The 15395-nt window shown below is 43.1% G+C and overlaps 1 non-coding gene across 1 annotated transcript; it reads right to left on the reverse strand.

Moving 5' to 3' along the window:
- Window positions 1–5460: 5460 nt before the first annotated feature.
- Window positions 5461–5533, reverse strand: TRNAR-UCU (transfer RNA arginine (anticodon UCU)). The gene has a single exon. It is a non-coding gene; the product is annotated as a tRNA-Arg (tRNA).
- Between the last annotated feature and the right edge of the window lie 9862 nt (window positions 5534–15395).

Genomic DNA, 15395 nt, shown 5'->3' on the forward strand with positions numbered 1-15395 from the left:
CATGTGCTTTCAGACTAGTAGTAAAAATTAGGCAATAAACAGTCAAATCATTGTATGTTAGGTGATAAGAGAACCATGGGACTTCCCTGGCGGCTCAAATGGTAAAGAATCTGACCACAGTTCAGGAGACCAAGGTTTGATCCATGTGTTGGAAAGATCCCCTGGAGAAGGGAATGACTAGCTGTTCCAGTATTCTTACCTGGAAAATTCCATGGACAGAGGAGCCTGGTGGGCTATGGTCCCTGGGTCACAACTGAGTGGCTTAACACAAGAGAACTATAAAGCAGAATAATGCAGGTTAAGTAGAAGGAGAATAAAGGAGGAGGAAGCATGGGACTGAGCACAAGTATTACACCGTGTGTTTAGTAATGGTCTCAATGATAAGAGAACATGTACCCCAACAGGACAATTGAGAGACAAAAATCAAGACTTGGTATGTAAAGGCTAAATAAGATTAATGGCAGTGTGTGTGCTGGAGTGGATTTCTGCGAGCTGGTGTTTGCTGCTAAGGGCTGAACACTTTGAGTGTATTTCTCTCTTCCCAGCTCTGTTGTGGTCACTTGAAACAGGCCATAACAGGAGTTTCTATACCACAAACCTTGAAAACGCTGTAAGCTGAGATATTTTCTTTTCCTGGAGAGCTGTCGTTAGACGTTTACCAGTGCACCACTGAATCTGGACTAACCCCTTGTGCAGATCAGCAAGGGGGAGAGGAGTGTATATTCACAGAGGCAGAGGGCAAGAGAAAGCAAGTGGTGATTCAAGCGCAGTGTGTTGTCTGGGAGTCCTCTCAGGGATTATGCTGGTGCCCCAACATGTGGGTGTGAAACACTCTGCATAGCCTGGAAGATGTGGTTGGTGGAACAGGTAGCACCAGGGAGGTCGGTAGGCAGGGAGCCAGGTCCAAGGTGAGGATTGAAGACTCAGTTCCAAAGAAGGTGAGTTTGGAGGGTTATTGGGAAAGAGAAGAAAGACCTTAAGTTCTGGGCTTTAAAGAGACCCTCAGATACAGGAAGTCATTTAGAGATGTTGTTACCAGAACAACAGCTCTGTCTCTGCACGACATCCTTTTAAGAAGTTGAGGTTTCCAATTAAAATAAATTAATTTAAAAAAAATAAAAAAGAAATTGAGGTTTGGTTTTAAGTGCCTTGTGAACTTCTTTATGACTCACTTCTGCAAAGTCTGCTTCATGATCCCAAGGAACTGAAGCTTCTTCCTTTTGCTTAAACAAATCACCTTGATTTGTAAATACATTCCCCAGAAGGGAAAGACTACCCACTCCAGTATTCTGGCCTAGAGAATTCCATAGACTGTATAGTCCATGGGGTTGCAAAGAGTCAGACAGGACTGAGCAAATTTCACTTTCACTTTTCCCAGACCTGGAGTTCCTCTAGGGCACTGACACTCCCTTCTGTTTCCCCAAAGCCTAGCACAGAATCAATTGTTCAGCAAGTACCTGTAGAACGAAAGCTCATTGAAAATCACTTGGCCCCATGAGAGAGCCAGTGGTCAACATCCCTCGTTGCTTCCTGTTTGTTTTCTCTCTCTTGGAGTTCTGTGATTCACAGGAGCCACAACCTTGATTGCTTTCTTTACTGATCCAGCCTTAATGCCCAGAGTAGTGTCTGGCATGTGGTAGGCATTAATACAAGCCTCAAGCTTCTTTTTTTCTTTTTTTCATTTTTATTTTATAGTGGAGTATAGTTGATTTGCAACATCGTATTAGCTTCAGGTTGACAGGAAAGTATATAACTACAATTATCTGTATTGTTGTTAAGCTACTAAATTGTGCCCAACTCTTAGAGACCCCACGTACTGCAGCACACCAGGCTCCTCTGTCCTGCACTGTCTCCCAGAGTTTGCTCAAATTCATGTCCATTGAGTCAGTGAGGTCATCTAACCCTCTCATCCCCTGCTGCCCTCTTCTTCTGTTGCCTTCAATATTTCCCAGCATCAGGGTCTTTTCCAATAGGTCAGCTGTTCACAGCAGGTGACCAATGTATTAGAGCCTCAACTTTAGCCTCAGGCCTTCCAATGAATATTGCAAGAGTTGATTTCTTTAAGATTGACTGGTTTGATCTCCTTACAGTCCCAGGCACTTTCAAGAGTCATCTCTAGCACATTTCACAAGCATCAATTCTTAGGCACTCAGTCTTCTTTATTGTCCAGATCTCACATCTGAACATGACTACTGGAAAAACTTCAGCTTTGACTATTCAGACCTTCATCAGCAAAGTGATGTTTCTGCTTTTTAATATGGTGTCTAGGTTTGTCTTAGTTTTCCTTCAAAGGAGAAAGCATCTTCCCCGCTACCGCTCCCCGCCAAGGGCTAGAACAAGATTTTCTTTAATTTCCAGTTAAGCAAGGACTTGTAAGTATAAATTCTATACAAATATACAAGAATCTTACCAGTGTCTTTGAGCCAGAGTAACCCACTCAATGTCTTTCAACTGAGCAAAATCTCCCCAATATTTTTATTTAATTTATTCATTTTTAATTGGAGGATAATTTCTTTACACTGTTATATTGGTTTCTATGTTACAGCAACATGAATCAGACATAGGTATACACGTGTCCCCTTACTCTTAACCTCAACTCATCCCATCCCTCTAGGCTGTCACAGAGTACCTCAAGCATCTTTTAATTTCACATTTGCAGTCAGTGTCCAAAGTGATTTTGGAGCTCAAAAAAAGTCTTGCAATATATATATTCTTTTTCAGATTCTTTTCCCATTTAGGTATTATTGCAGAATAATGGGTGGGCTCCCCTGGTGGCTTGGAGGTAAAGAATCTGCCTACAATGTAGGAGATCTAAGTTCAATCCCTAAGGGTAGGAAGATTCCCCTGGAGAAGGGCATGGCAACCCACTCCAGTATTCTTGCCTAGAGAATCCCATGGACAGAGGAGCCTGACAGGCTACAGTCCATGAGGTCACAAAGAGTCAGACACTACTGAGTGACTAAGCACATAGCACAGCTCAGAATACTGAGTAGAGTTCCATGTGCTATATAGTAGATTCTTGTTAATTACCTATTTTATATACAGCAGTGTCAATACAAACTTCTGAAGCAAACAAAACACAGTCATGGGCCACAAGGTCAGAGCTCTGATAGGTAGTCATGGGAATGCTACTAATTTTGACATGATGCACCTGAACTCCCTAAATTCCATTTGCTTGAAGGTGGAGGTAGTTTCAGACCCTTGGGAGACGCTGAACATGTGGACAGGAGCTAACAGCCCATTCCTACATGTAAAGAAAGTAGGCTTATTGGTCCAGTAACACGGTTGATCTTATTGTGCATAGTGCCCGTGCTAAATCACTTCAGTGGTGTCCAACTCTGTGTGACCCTAAGGATTGCAGCCTTCCAGACTCTCCAGGCAAGAATACTGGAGTGGGTTGCCATGCCCTCCTCCAGGGGATCTTTCTGAACCAGGGATCGAACATTATGTCTCTTACCTGAATTGGCAGGCAGGATCTTTACCATTAGAGCAACCTGGAAAGCCCCTGGATCTTCAAGTGTTAGTTCACAAACTTGAGTGTACAATCAACTCTTCTGGGGGAGGATTTGAAACACAAATTTGTGGCTGATGGGTGTTTGCATAAGACAGCTTGGCTGAATTTATCAACAGAAAATTATATCCCCCCCCATTTTTCCCCTTCATTGAGCTGTGTGTCATTCTGAAAGAAAATTTGCAGCATGCCTGGAAACAGGTGCCTACCCCCCTTGATAAGAAGACAAAAAACAATCAGTCCCAAATGAAATGATGCATTTGTTGCAATAAACTCGCCTCCAGGGATAATCAGGTGCCACCATTTCCACAAACCACCCGTCAGTTCTGACACTCCAGCCAAGAACTGTTCTACTTTCCTGACATTCTGAAGTTTAGCATTTTATGGTCTTCCTATAATAAGATCATCTTGTTTCAGAGTCATTTGTATTGTAATTGCTTTAAAATTTCAAAGAGCTCTGAATTTCTATACCTCATTAAATTGGATTATATGAGAAATGCTAGGTATTAAAAACAACAACAAAAAAGTGACCTTTATTTGTTCCATTGCCCCGCCATATAGATTTCTGTGGTCCTGTTTTCACTACTAGACCCTGCTGGGCTCTCATCCGTAGACTTCAGAAATTTCAGAGGATGCTATGTAACTCTCCTCCTAGATCTGCCACATTCTTTCTTGTCATCAGATTAAACACACACACACACACACGCACACAAGTCACCTGTGGGCTTGGTTCTGAACTCTATTAAGGGATTTCCCAGGTCTAACTAATTTATCTCATAATCAATCTTGGAAACAGGAAACCAAATGTTCTTTAGCCTCCTCAGTGTCTAAAATATTAGACAAGGTGATAGGAAGAGGATGGAAAGAAAGAAGAGTTTCCCCTCACCTCACCTTCCATAGTTACATTTTCAATTATTTTTTTCAGCAAGCTAATAACTTTTAATGCTCACCACGTGCCAGCCATCAAATTAGATTATTTATACACACTGTTTTAGACTACTGCACATTAGCACTATTACATGGAAATTGCCCAAAGAAGTCAGAGCTGGTTACATGACTCCAAAGCCTGGAAATTTCCACTACATTATGATAAATGACTAGAAACAGCATTTTTTACAGGTACCATAGAGTTTTGTGTGTACAGCGTATATGGACAAACATGCAGCCATGCTCTCTGGACTTCCCAGGGGGTGCAGCAGTAAGAATCCCCCTGTCAGAGCAAGACACACAGGAGACATGGGCTCAGTCCCTGGGTCGGGAAGATCCCCTAGAGGAGGAAATCTCAACCCATTCCACTATTCTTGTCTGGGAAATTCCATGGACAAAGGACAAAGGACCCTACAATCAAAAGGGCTGCAAAGAGTTGGACATGACTAAGCATGCACACACGCACACCCACATTCTCAGGAAGTTCAGAGTCTAAGTAAAGAAAAAAATATCATATTTCATCAATTTTGATATGCATATGGATTCACAGTTTTAATATCTGAGATAATGATCTTATTAACACTGTTTTCAAATTGCAGGCATGATGTGGCCATTATGTCATATCTATCAGTGCGTATGTGATCATGAATTTGGCTATGGTTCTTCATCTGGTCATCACTTCCAGTTCTAAATCATTCTAAAAGCCTTTTTTTTTTTAAAGACTGATTGCGCCGCACATGCTCTTGGCACTCGAGATCTTTGTTGCCTCATGTGTGCTCTTAGTTGCAGCGTGCAGGATCTAGCTCCCTGTTGCTATTGTTTAGTCACTAAGTCATATCCAACTCTTGTGACCCTATGGACTGTAGCCCACCAGGTTCCTCTCTTCATGGGATTTCTAGGCAAGAATACTGGAGTGGATTGTCATCTCCTTCTTTAGGGAATCTTCCCGACCTAGGAACTGAACCCTCGTCTCCTGCATTGGCAGACGAATTCTTTACCACCGAGCCACCAGGGAAGCCTAGCTCCCTGACTAGGAATCAAACCCAGGTTCCCTGCATTAGAAGCACAGAGTCTTAACCACTGGACCACCAGGGAGTTCCCTAAAGGTTTCTTTTGATAAGCATAAAATAAGACTTCTAAGTGACAAGAAAGCATGCCACCCTAGTTTAATTGTCAGAGTTTTTCTTTTGCAGGAATATATGAGATAAAGTGCAATTTACTATTGTCTCAGTTTCCATGGAATATGGCACTTAAAAATTAAAAATGGCTTCTATGTATGAAATTCTAAGTGTAATGGGACTGTAGAGAAGGAAGAAATTGTGGGGTGAAGAAAATCTGGAATTTTTTTGTTGAAAAGAACTGAAAAGTGGTTTCACTAGCTGTACACGAAGCTCTCCATAAATCATCCCTAATGTGACACCCCCCCCATATGCCATCATTATTTACATATTTGGGACAAAAGCTTTGAAGAAGTTAGCATGTTTTTCAGTGTCCACACACTGCATTAGCATAATCCAGTTAAAGCTGTTGAAATGTAGCAGAATCCATACTGCTTGTGTTGTTTTGGGTGCACACTGAAAGATATTTCTCCCCCAAGAAGTGTTTTTTTTATAATTTTATTTATTTATCTATTTAGGCTATGCTGGGTCTTCATTGCACACGGTTTTTTTTTTTTCCCTCTAATTGCAGTGAGCAGGGGCTACTCTCTAGTTGCAGTCCACAGGCTTCTCTTTGAGGTAACTTCTGTCTGTTACTAAGCAGGGGCTCTAGGATCCACAGGCTTACCGCTCCCAGCCTCTAAAACACAGGGTCAGCAGTTGTGGAGCGCAGGCTTAATTGCTCTGTGACATGTTGGATCCCCCTGAATCAGGCATGGAACCTGCGTTTCCTGCATTGGCAGGTGGAGTCTTTACCACTGAGCTGCCAGGAAAGCCTGCCAAGAATGATTCGCCCAAAGATCTTTCTATCAGTGCCCACATATTTCTGAATCCATGCTGGTGTGCTGCTCAAGATCTGCTTCATGAACACCAGTTCTTCCTAGATGTTTTGCTCTTGTTGTATTCATATATTTGCTTTGTTTTTACTTTTCAGTGAAATCTTAACTGGAAAAGATGTCAGGCATATCACTAGGAGGCCTCTAGGTGAAAATGAGAGAACTGTGATCACATTTGGTGATTAAGAGTTACTGACCACATTGGAAAAGGCAGAAGTTTAAGGATATCAGCTGTATGTGCTGACTTGGTGAAAACTCAATCTCCAATCTATGTGTGATGATGCCATTTAGATTACCAGTGCACTTCAGTTCAGTTCAGTCACTCGGTCATGTCTGACTCTTTGCGATCCCATGAATCACAGCATGCCAGGCCTCCCTGTCCATCACCAACTCCCAGAGTTCACTAAAACTCATGTCCATCGAGTCGGTGATGCCATCCAACTATCTCATCCTCTGTCATCCCCTTTTCCTCCTACCCCCAAACCTCCCAGCATCAGGGTCTTTTGCAATGAGTCAATTCTTCACATGAGGTGGCCAAAGTATTGGAGTTTCAGCTTCAGCATCAGTCCTTCCAAAGAACACCCAGGACTGATCTCCCTTAGGATGGACTGGTTGGATCTCCTTGCAGTCCAAGGGACTCTCAAGAGTCTTCTCCAATACCACAGTTCAAAAGCATCAATTCTTCGATGCTCAGCTTTCTTCACAGTCTAACTATCACATCCATACATGACCACTGGAAAAACCATAACCTTGACTAGACGGACCTGTGTTGGCAAGGTAATATCTGCTTTTCAATATGCTATCTAGGTTGGTCATAACTTTCCTTCCAAGGAGTAAGCGTCTTTGGAATGTGCTAAATCCAGATCATTCACAATGAATATGTCTCATGTGTGGATCTAAGAAATGGAGAAATATGTTTCTAATGATTATACACTGAAATAATATTTAGACACATTGGATTAAATAAAATATGCTATTAAACTATTTTCAGTTGTTTTTTAATGCAGCAACTAGAAAATTTAAATTTCCTTTTGTGGCCTGTATTGTATTTTTATTAGATAACACTGTCCTAAACAATGTACAGGGCACTTCCCTCAAAATACCCTGTAAAGAGCATTACAGTATCCATTTTAAAGGATGAGTCAACTGAGACAGAGAGGTTAGGCATTGCCAGTCATCAGCTTCTATCCCTTGTGATTCAGACAGTAAAGTATCTGGTGTATATAATTCAGGAGCTACAAAAGATCCAAGTTTGATCCCTGGGTGGGTAAGATTCCCTGGGAGAGAACATGGCAACCCACTCCAATATTCTTGCCTGGAGAATTCCATGGACTGAGGAGGCTGGCAGTCTACAGTTCATGGAGTCGCTAAAAGTCAGACACAACTGAGTGACTGACACACACACAGAGTCTCTGTGGTGTTTTGGCTCTAAATCTACTGAGGTCTTTTTCTAGCACAGCAGCTTCTCCTTTGTAGCAAATCCTTCCCTTCCAATCACAGACTATCCATCCGAGTCCAAGCAGCAATGGTGCAACCTCCTTAAATTGACAAGAACAAGAAGGTGGAAAGCTAGGGCAGAAGTTGTGAAACCCACACTGTAGTGAAACGGAAAGTTGCTCAGTCATGTCTGACTCTTTGAGATGCCATGGACTATACAGTTCATGGAATTCTCCAGGACAGAATACTGGAGTGGGTAGCCAGTCCCCTCTCCAGGGATATCTTCCCAAACCAGGAATCGAACCCAGGTTTCCCACATTGCAGGCAGATTCTTTACCAGCTGAGCCACCAGGGAAGCCCCACACTGTAGGGAAAGAAGCAAATTAGCCAAGATGGCATGGTCAGGCTCTCTAACCCCACACCCTCTCCCTCACCCCACATTTTGTAAATAATGATTTTGTTTAACGGCTGAGCTCACTTATAGCACTCCGCATGCATGTCATGATGTACCCACTTGGTCACGGCCCACCTTTGCTCTGTAAGCATATAAGTTCCACCTGAAAAAGCCTATCTGGCTACCTTATGGCTGCATTGTGGCGGTGAGTCTGCGTTAGGTCTGTATCTGCTAGGTCAACCACTAGAGGCGAGAATACAGCGTGTGTGCTACTATGCCAGTCAGGAGAGAATGCACCTGTTTGCAGTTCCTACGACTCCTTCAGTTTTCTTCCAGCTTCCCTGCTCACGCCCTACCTACCCTGAGTGCATAGAGTGAGAAGTGAGACACACAGTAAGTCTCCTTGGTCCCACACTGGGCTGGGATGAACATGGTTCTGATGCGCCTCGGAGGCCTGGGCCAGCATGAGACCCCAAGAACTGACAGCAGTGAGGACTATTTGGGCTCCAGGCCACACCTCCTTAGGAGACATCACCTTAGAAGATGCACATGCTGGGGCCCTGGCCAATCTCCAAATAACTGTCTTCCTCCCAGCCCTACCTTCTGTAGAAGGATCTGAAGTGCTCAGGGAAGAACGTGGACTAAGAGGGCGCAGTGAACCAGTGAAGTGTTCAGCTCTAACTGTCGTGTCCTAGAAAATGATGTGACAAAAAGGATCCCAGGGTTTTGCAAGTCTCCTCTGAAGCATCCAAGCTGGTCTGCCTGTATTCACTGGGAAAGGAGTATGTGCATCATGGGAGCCATGCTTTGTCAGTTACTGCTCCTCCAGGCAAGGACCATCTCCATTGCACATGCGCAAAGGAAAGCTGTCTAGAGAGCTGGGCTGAGTCCCGAGCAAAGGATAGCTGGGCTCAGGTGTGCAGAGGTCGCCCCAGCACCTCCATGTGATGAAAAGGGGCCGTAGCAGCAACACTGGAAAACTGTCAGTGTCCTCAGGGCAAAGTGAGAAAGTGAGTTCTGGACACTGTCCCTGGAGGCAGGGTGGAAAAAGGACAGAAGAACAGGTATCTAAAAGATAAAAGAAGAGAGAACAAGTTGTGTTTGAGTCCTGGATTTTACTGTTTATTTTTCATAAAAGTGAGAGAGTCAATTCCTAGGCAGGTTGATAAGAAGTCCGGAGTCCCCAAGGAGAAGAAAGGGGTCTGAGGCTCTTGAAGTGGAGATAGGGGTCTGGAATTCTCAAGGAGGAGGAAAGGACAAATATCTTTTTTTTTTTTTTTTCCCCTCTACATTCCTTAGTCTTAGTCACATAAAACACTTTTTTCCCTTTAATCCCAGAACTGATGATTACATAACAAACAACTCAGTTTAAACTCTGTACTAAGGATTATATAACAATAATGTATCCTGTTTGACCAACATAGACAGCCCTGGTGCCTCAGATGGCAAAGCATCTGCCTGCAATGTCGGGAGACCCAGGTTCAATCCCCAGGTCAGGAAGATCCCCTGGAGAAGGAAATGGCAACCCACTCCAGTATTCTTGCCTAGAAAATCCCATGGATGGAGGAGCCTGGTGGGCTATAGTCCATGGGGTCGCAAAGAATCGGACAGGACTGAGTAACTTCATTCATGGAGACAGCATATTAAAAAGCAGAGACATTACTTTGCCAACAAAGGCCCATCTAGTCAAGGCTATGGTTTTTCCAGTAGTCATGTATGGATGTGAGAGTTGGACTATAAAGAAAGCTTTTTGAACTGTGGTGTTGGAGAAGAAGACTCTTGAGAGTGACTTGGACTATAAGGAGATCCAACCAGTGCATCCTAAAGGAAATCAGTCCTGAATATTCATTGGAAGGACTGATGCTGAAGCTGAAACTCCAATATTTTGGCCACCTGATGTGAAGAGCTGACTTATTTGAAAAGTCCCTGATGCTGGGAAAGATTGAGGGCGAGAGGAGAAGGGGATGACAGAGGATGAGATGGTTGGATGGCATCACTGACTCAATGGACATGAGTTTGAGTGAACTCCAGGAGTTGGTGATGGACAGGGAGGCCTGGTGTGCTGCAATCCAAGGGGTCACAAAGAGTTGGACACTACTGAGCGACTGAACTGAACTGAACTGATCCTGCTTGAGGGTAGTTTCTCCTTCCTGAAAATCTTCTGGCTAATCCTGTTATCTTAAAATGTAAATTATGGGAGTGGGTCTAGTCAGATCTTTACAACTTTGAGACATTCTTTTGACTTATTGTAATAACTAATTAAACTATATAACTCCCTTGCTAACACTAGTGAGGGGGGCATTCCCCGCCCTCCCCCCTTCTGATGTCTATGTCAGAACCTTTCTCTGTCCCTTTTTCACTTTAATAAAACTCTGCTACACAAAAGCTCTTGAGTGATCAAGCCTGGTCCCTGGTCCTGAAGCTAAACCTTTTTCAGTGATCATGAATCGGTCATTGTTCACTGTAAGCAATCAAAGGGAATCATTTAAATTTTCTGTCTTTTTTACAAGGATACCACTGTTTCTAGTATCAAGTTGTTGTAATATACTTTATAAAAGGTCTGGCACTTAACAGATTGCAAAGATGACTGTGGCTTGGAAAAGCTGCTGTGCAGAAGTTTCATTCCTAAGTGTAGTCAAAAAAAAAAAAAAAAAATCAAAGGGAGAGAGAAGATAAATATTTGGGGTGGGTGAAGGGCATCCATGTTGTTTTTCCTTACTTCTATTGTTTTTATAAATGGAGACAATTTACACGATCAACTTATTTACTTTAGAGCAGTTCCTCAGGAGTTATTGAGCTTAAAGTCCTTCTCTAATGGTTAAAGAGTCAATATTCTGTTCCATAATCTTGCTAGCTGAGCCCAGTGCAGGAGATGAGCCCGGATCAGGTAAGTCCATTATGAGACTGTAATCAGTGTTTTTTTGTTGTTGTTGTTGTGTTCCTGAAAGAACATTGGGGGCGTTCATATGTGATGGATCTTTAAATGTTCTTGTGAGATTCTAGAACAGTGTGAGTAGTAACCACGGGTGCACTGTGAGACAGGAAAGAAAAACGAATACCTGAGTGTAGCAGTTGGTATCTGCTAGTGTAACTGACTGTCCCCAGGGCAACCCCCCACCTGACCCCCCAATGCCCAGTGTTCACTGTTGCCTGGTGAAGCTGCTTATTGGGAACACTGGGAGGTTTTTCTTCACCAAAGCAGAGTGAACAGGAAGTTCCAGAGGGTGAATATCCCTGAAAGAAGTCCTCAGGCAATGATGGACATAGAATCTTTGCACTAAAATTCTTTAAAACTGCATTAAAACTGACTTGCATTTTATACTGTCTTATAGAATTCCCTAGAACAGCAGTCCCCAATCTTTTTGGTGCCAGGGACCAGGTTCATGGAAGACAATTTTTCCATGGATCAGAGGGTAGAGAGTTGGGGATGGTTTTAGGATGATTCAAACACATTCCATTTATTGTGTATTTTATTTCTATCATCATTACATCAGCTCTACCTCATCATCACGCATCAGATCCCAGGGGTTGGGGACTCCTGTTGTAGAAAATTCACATCTCAGTTTCTTTTGGTGTTAATTCCCTCTTAAATCTTGTATGGGGTTTCTTCCTTTCCCAGTCTCATTTCCACATTCCTCACTCTGTGTTTCCTAATGTCATCTTCTGTTAAACCTGATTGCTCTTAAGGCTTGTCTCAGGAGCTGCCCCTAGAGGGACACACTCAGACACATTTTGGCTTCTTCCAGGTGATTGCAATGATGAGGTAGTGTGTGGTCTGGAACCTAGAGATTTTACTGGGCTCCCCAGGTGGCTCAGTGGTAAAGAATCTGCCTACCAATGCAAGAGACATGAGTTTGATCCCTGGGTCAGAAGATCCCCTGGAGCAGGAAATGGCAACCCGTTCTGCTATCCTTGCCTGGGAAATCCCATGGAGAGAGTGTGGTGGGCTACACATCAAGGGGTCCCAAAGAGTCAGATATGGCTGAGCAACTCAGCACAGCACACACACAGCAAACGTACACCGGACGTGAAGTCATCCAAAGGGACAGAATCCAAATCCCCTAGCACGTCTAGGTAGTGGCCTTCATCACAGCTGGCACCTGGATACCTGGTCAAGAAGACAGAGCACAGCACTGGATATAAAGAGGGAGAGTCTAAATCATGGAACTGGAGGGAAGAGGCACTCCTTATCCGGATGACATATAAATGGTATGAGTGTCCAAGAATGCCAGGCTGGTAATCGGGGTTTATCAGAAGCACAGGGTGCCGTCTTGAGGTAGCAGATGAAGTCATTCGACGTAGAACTGATGTGGCCTGAACCTGCCTGACAGTAAGTTTCGGTACTCAAGCCTGACACTAAGCTTTTTGCTTAGTACTGCTTCTTTTAATTCTAACAAAGATAGTGACATATGGTGTTATCACCTCTATTCTATAGGTAAAAAAAAACTGAATTTTTTGTTGTTAATTTATTTATTTTAATTGGAGGCTAATTACTTTGCAATGTTGTAGTGGGTTTTGCCATACACTGAAATGAATCAGCCATGGGTGTACATGCGTTCCCCATCCTGGACCCCCCTCCCACATCCATCCCCTTACTTTTTCAAAGTCATCTTTCTGGAAAATGGTGGAGGGACCCACTTCTGACTAATTTCATAGTTCATGCACCTTTTGGTAAAAATACAAAGCAGAATCTCCTGGACTTCTGTGGGTACATTTCCTCAAGAGGATGGGCCATAAAGTGATGTGGGGACTCCAGGGATTTATACTCTCTTTATTATCAGATCTCATGTCTATACAGAAGATCCGTAGGAGGGGCTAAGGAATTAAAGTGCAGGTTCCCAGGTGGTGCTAGTGGTAAAGAATCTGCCTGCCAATGTAGGTAGACATAAGAGACCTGGGTTCAATGCCTGGGTCAGGAAGATGGCCTGGAGGAGGGCACAGCAACACACTCCAGTATTCTTGCCTGAAGAATTTCATGAGCAGAGGAGCCTGGCAGGCTATAGTCCATGGGGACACAGAGTTGAACAAGACTGAGCACACGTGTTGTTGATCACAAAAGAGGTGATCACAAAAGCCAGAGAAGTTGTAGAAAGATGATGTACAATTAGTTGTGCATACATCGCTTCTTGGTGCTCAGATATTAGGGCAGTCTCCAAATTAACCCAGGATCCCCTTGATTGGGAAGACAATAGTGTTATTTTGTTTAAAGAATTTACTTTTCATTGTGAGGCATACTATATAAAAAAGCACATACAATAAAAAATATTTTGCTTACTAAGGATTGTAAAGTGAGCATTCATGAAACCTCTATCCAGATCAAATCATTGAATTTTACCAATCCCTAGACACCCCACAGTTACCCTCAGATTTATAACTCCCTTCCTTCCCTACTGTCTTCTCAGTAGCTAAACTGCATCTGACTGTAGCCTGCCAGGATCCTCTGTCCATGGGATTCTCCAGGCAAGAATATTAGAGTGGGTTGCCATTTCCTTCTCCAGGGTATCTTCACAACCCAAGGATCAACCTCATGTCTCCTGCTTGGCAGATAAATTCTTTACTACTGAGCTACCAGGGAAGCCCTCCCATCTGCTAGCCACATCTTTATACAAAAATATGGTCCTATTTTTGTCCTCACTGCCTTTCTTTCTTTTTAATAATGTTTAATAGTTGTAATGACCACTTATTCATGTGAATATGATAGAGCTTAATTTCTGCTTTTGAGCTTTATATAAATGCTGTATGCAGACTTTCCAGCATTCTGTCTCACTGTGCCAGTATGAACTGACCATTAAAAAAAAAATTTAACTACAGTGTTTTAGGGATGTTGAAGAAAGTGTGCCAATTTGTTCAGGTTTATCCCTTAGAGGACTTATGTTCAGAAAACATATTATATGTCATGGAGAATAAATAGAGACTTTAAAAGCCACTTGGCAGGTCATATAGTTGTCATGGTCACTGAAGAGGATTTACATGGTTCCCTATTAAGCACTTCTCCTTCATAGGTCAGGTCACATAATTAATGCCTGGATCAACAACAGATTCATGAACAGTGAGGTCATTCCATTGTCAGTCGTTTTCTCACAGGAGAAACTAGAGGATGTTCTTAAGTTTTCTTGCTCCAGGAATGAAGATATTGAATTGCAGCTTTGGTACTTTGATTCATACCTCCTTTCCTAGAGCACTTTGCTTTGGCCCCTGGAAAATTCTTACTTGGTCTTCAATGTTCAGCTCAAATATCACTTCTCAGATGAGACTTTCCACTGTCTTCCCTCCGAGGAGGAGATAATCTCCAGAAATTCACTGCCTTAGGGAGTGCTTGGGAGGAGAAAATGGCAACCCACTCCAGTATTCTTGCCTGGAGAATCCCAGGGACGGTGGAGCCTGGTGGGCTGCCATCTATGGGGTCACACAGAGACCGACACGACTGAAGGGACTTAGCAGCAGCAGCAGCAGCAGCAGGGAGTGCTTGAATCTAATTCTGTTGCCAATAACACAGCAGCAGCATTACGTTTACATGCTGGTCTTCTCTGCTCCACATTAAGAGACTTGGGAAGAGGGACAGTACCCATTTATCTTCTCCCTTCTCAGTGATGAGCATATAGGCATCCACTCACTTTTGTTGGATCATTCAGTCAATCAATCAATGAAAGGATAGATAAAGTCCTGTAGAGGGAAATTAATTAATGGCAGAGACTCACTGAATCTTAAATCAGAAAGACACGGCAAGGTTATAAATTATAATAGTCAAGGGGAGCTGGAGAAACTTTCAAGAAGTGATGAATGGGGAAGATACCACAGGATGGGTGACATAGATGCTTAATCCAAGAACACAGAGCATGTCAGAGATGTGGTGAGATGGTTATCATTTTAGCCAGAGCACTATTCATCTGGCCTAAAAGGAGGCATGCCAGACCATGATGATCTCTTTCATAACCTGATGACATCTGAGTAATACTGGAGTGGGTTGCCATTTCCTTCTCCAATGCAGGAAAGTGAAAAGTGAAGTCACTCAGTCGTGTCCGACTCTTAGCGACCCCATGGACTGCAGCCTATCAGGCTCCTCCATCCATGGGATTTTCCATGCAAGAGTACTGGAATGGGGTGCCATTGCCTTCTCCATATTAATCTTAAAG

This window comes from Bos grunniens, chromosome 11, assembly GCF_055505025.1.
Source record: "Bos grunniens cultivar Pamir isolate PY7600 chromosome 11, Bosgru_T2T1.0, whole genome shotgun sequence".
Classification (NCBI taxonomy): Eukaryota; Metazoa; Chordata; class Mammalia; order Artiodactyla; family Bovidae; genus Bos; species Bos grunniens.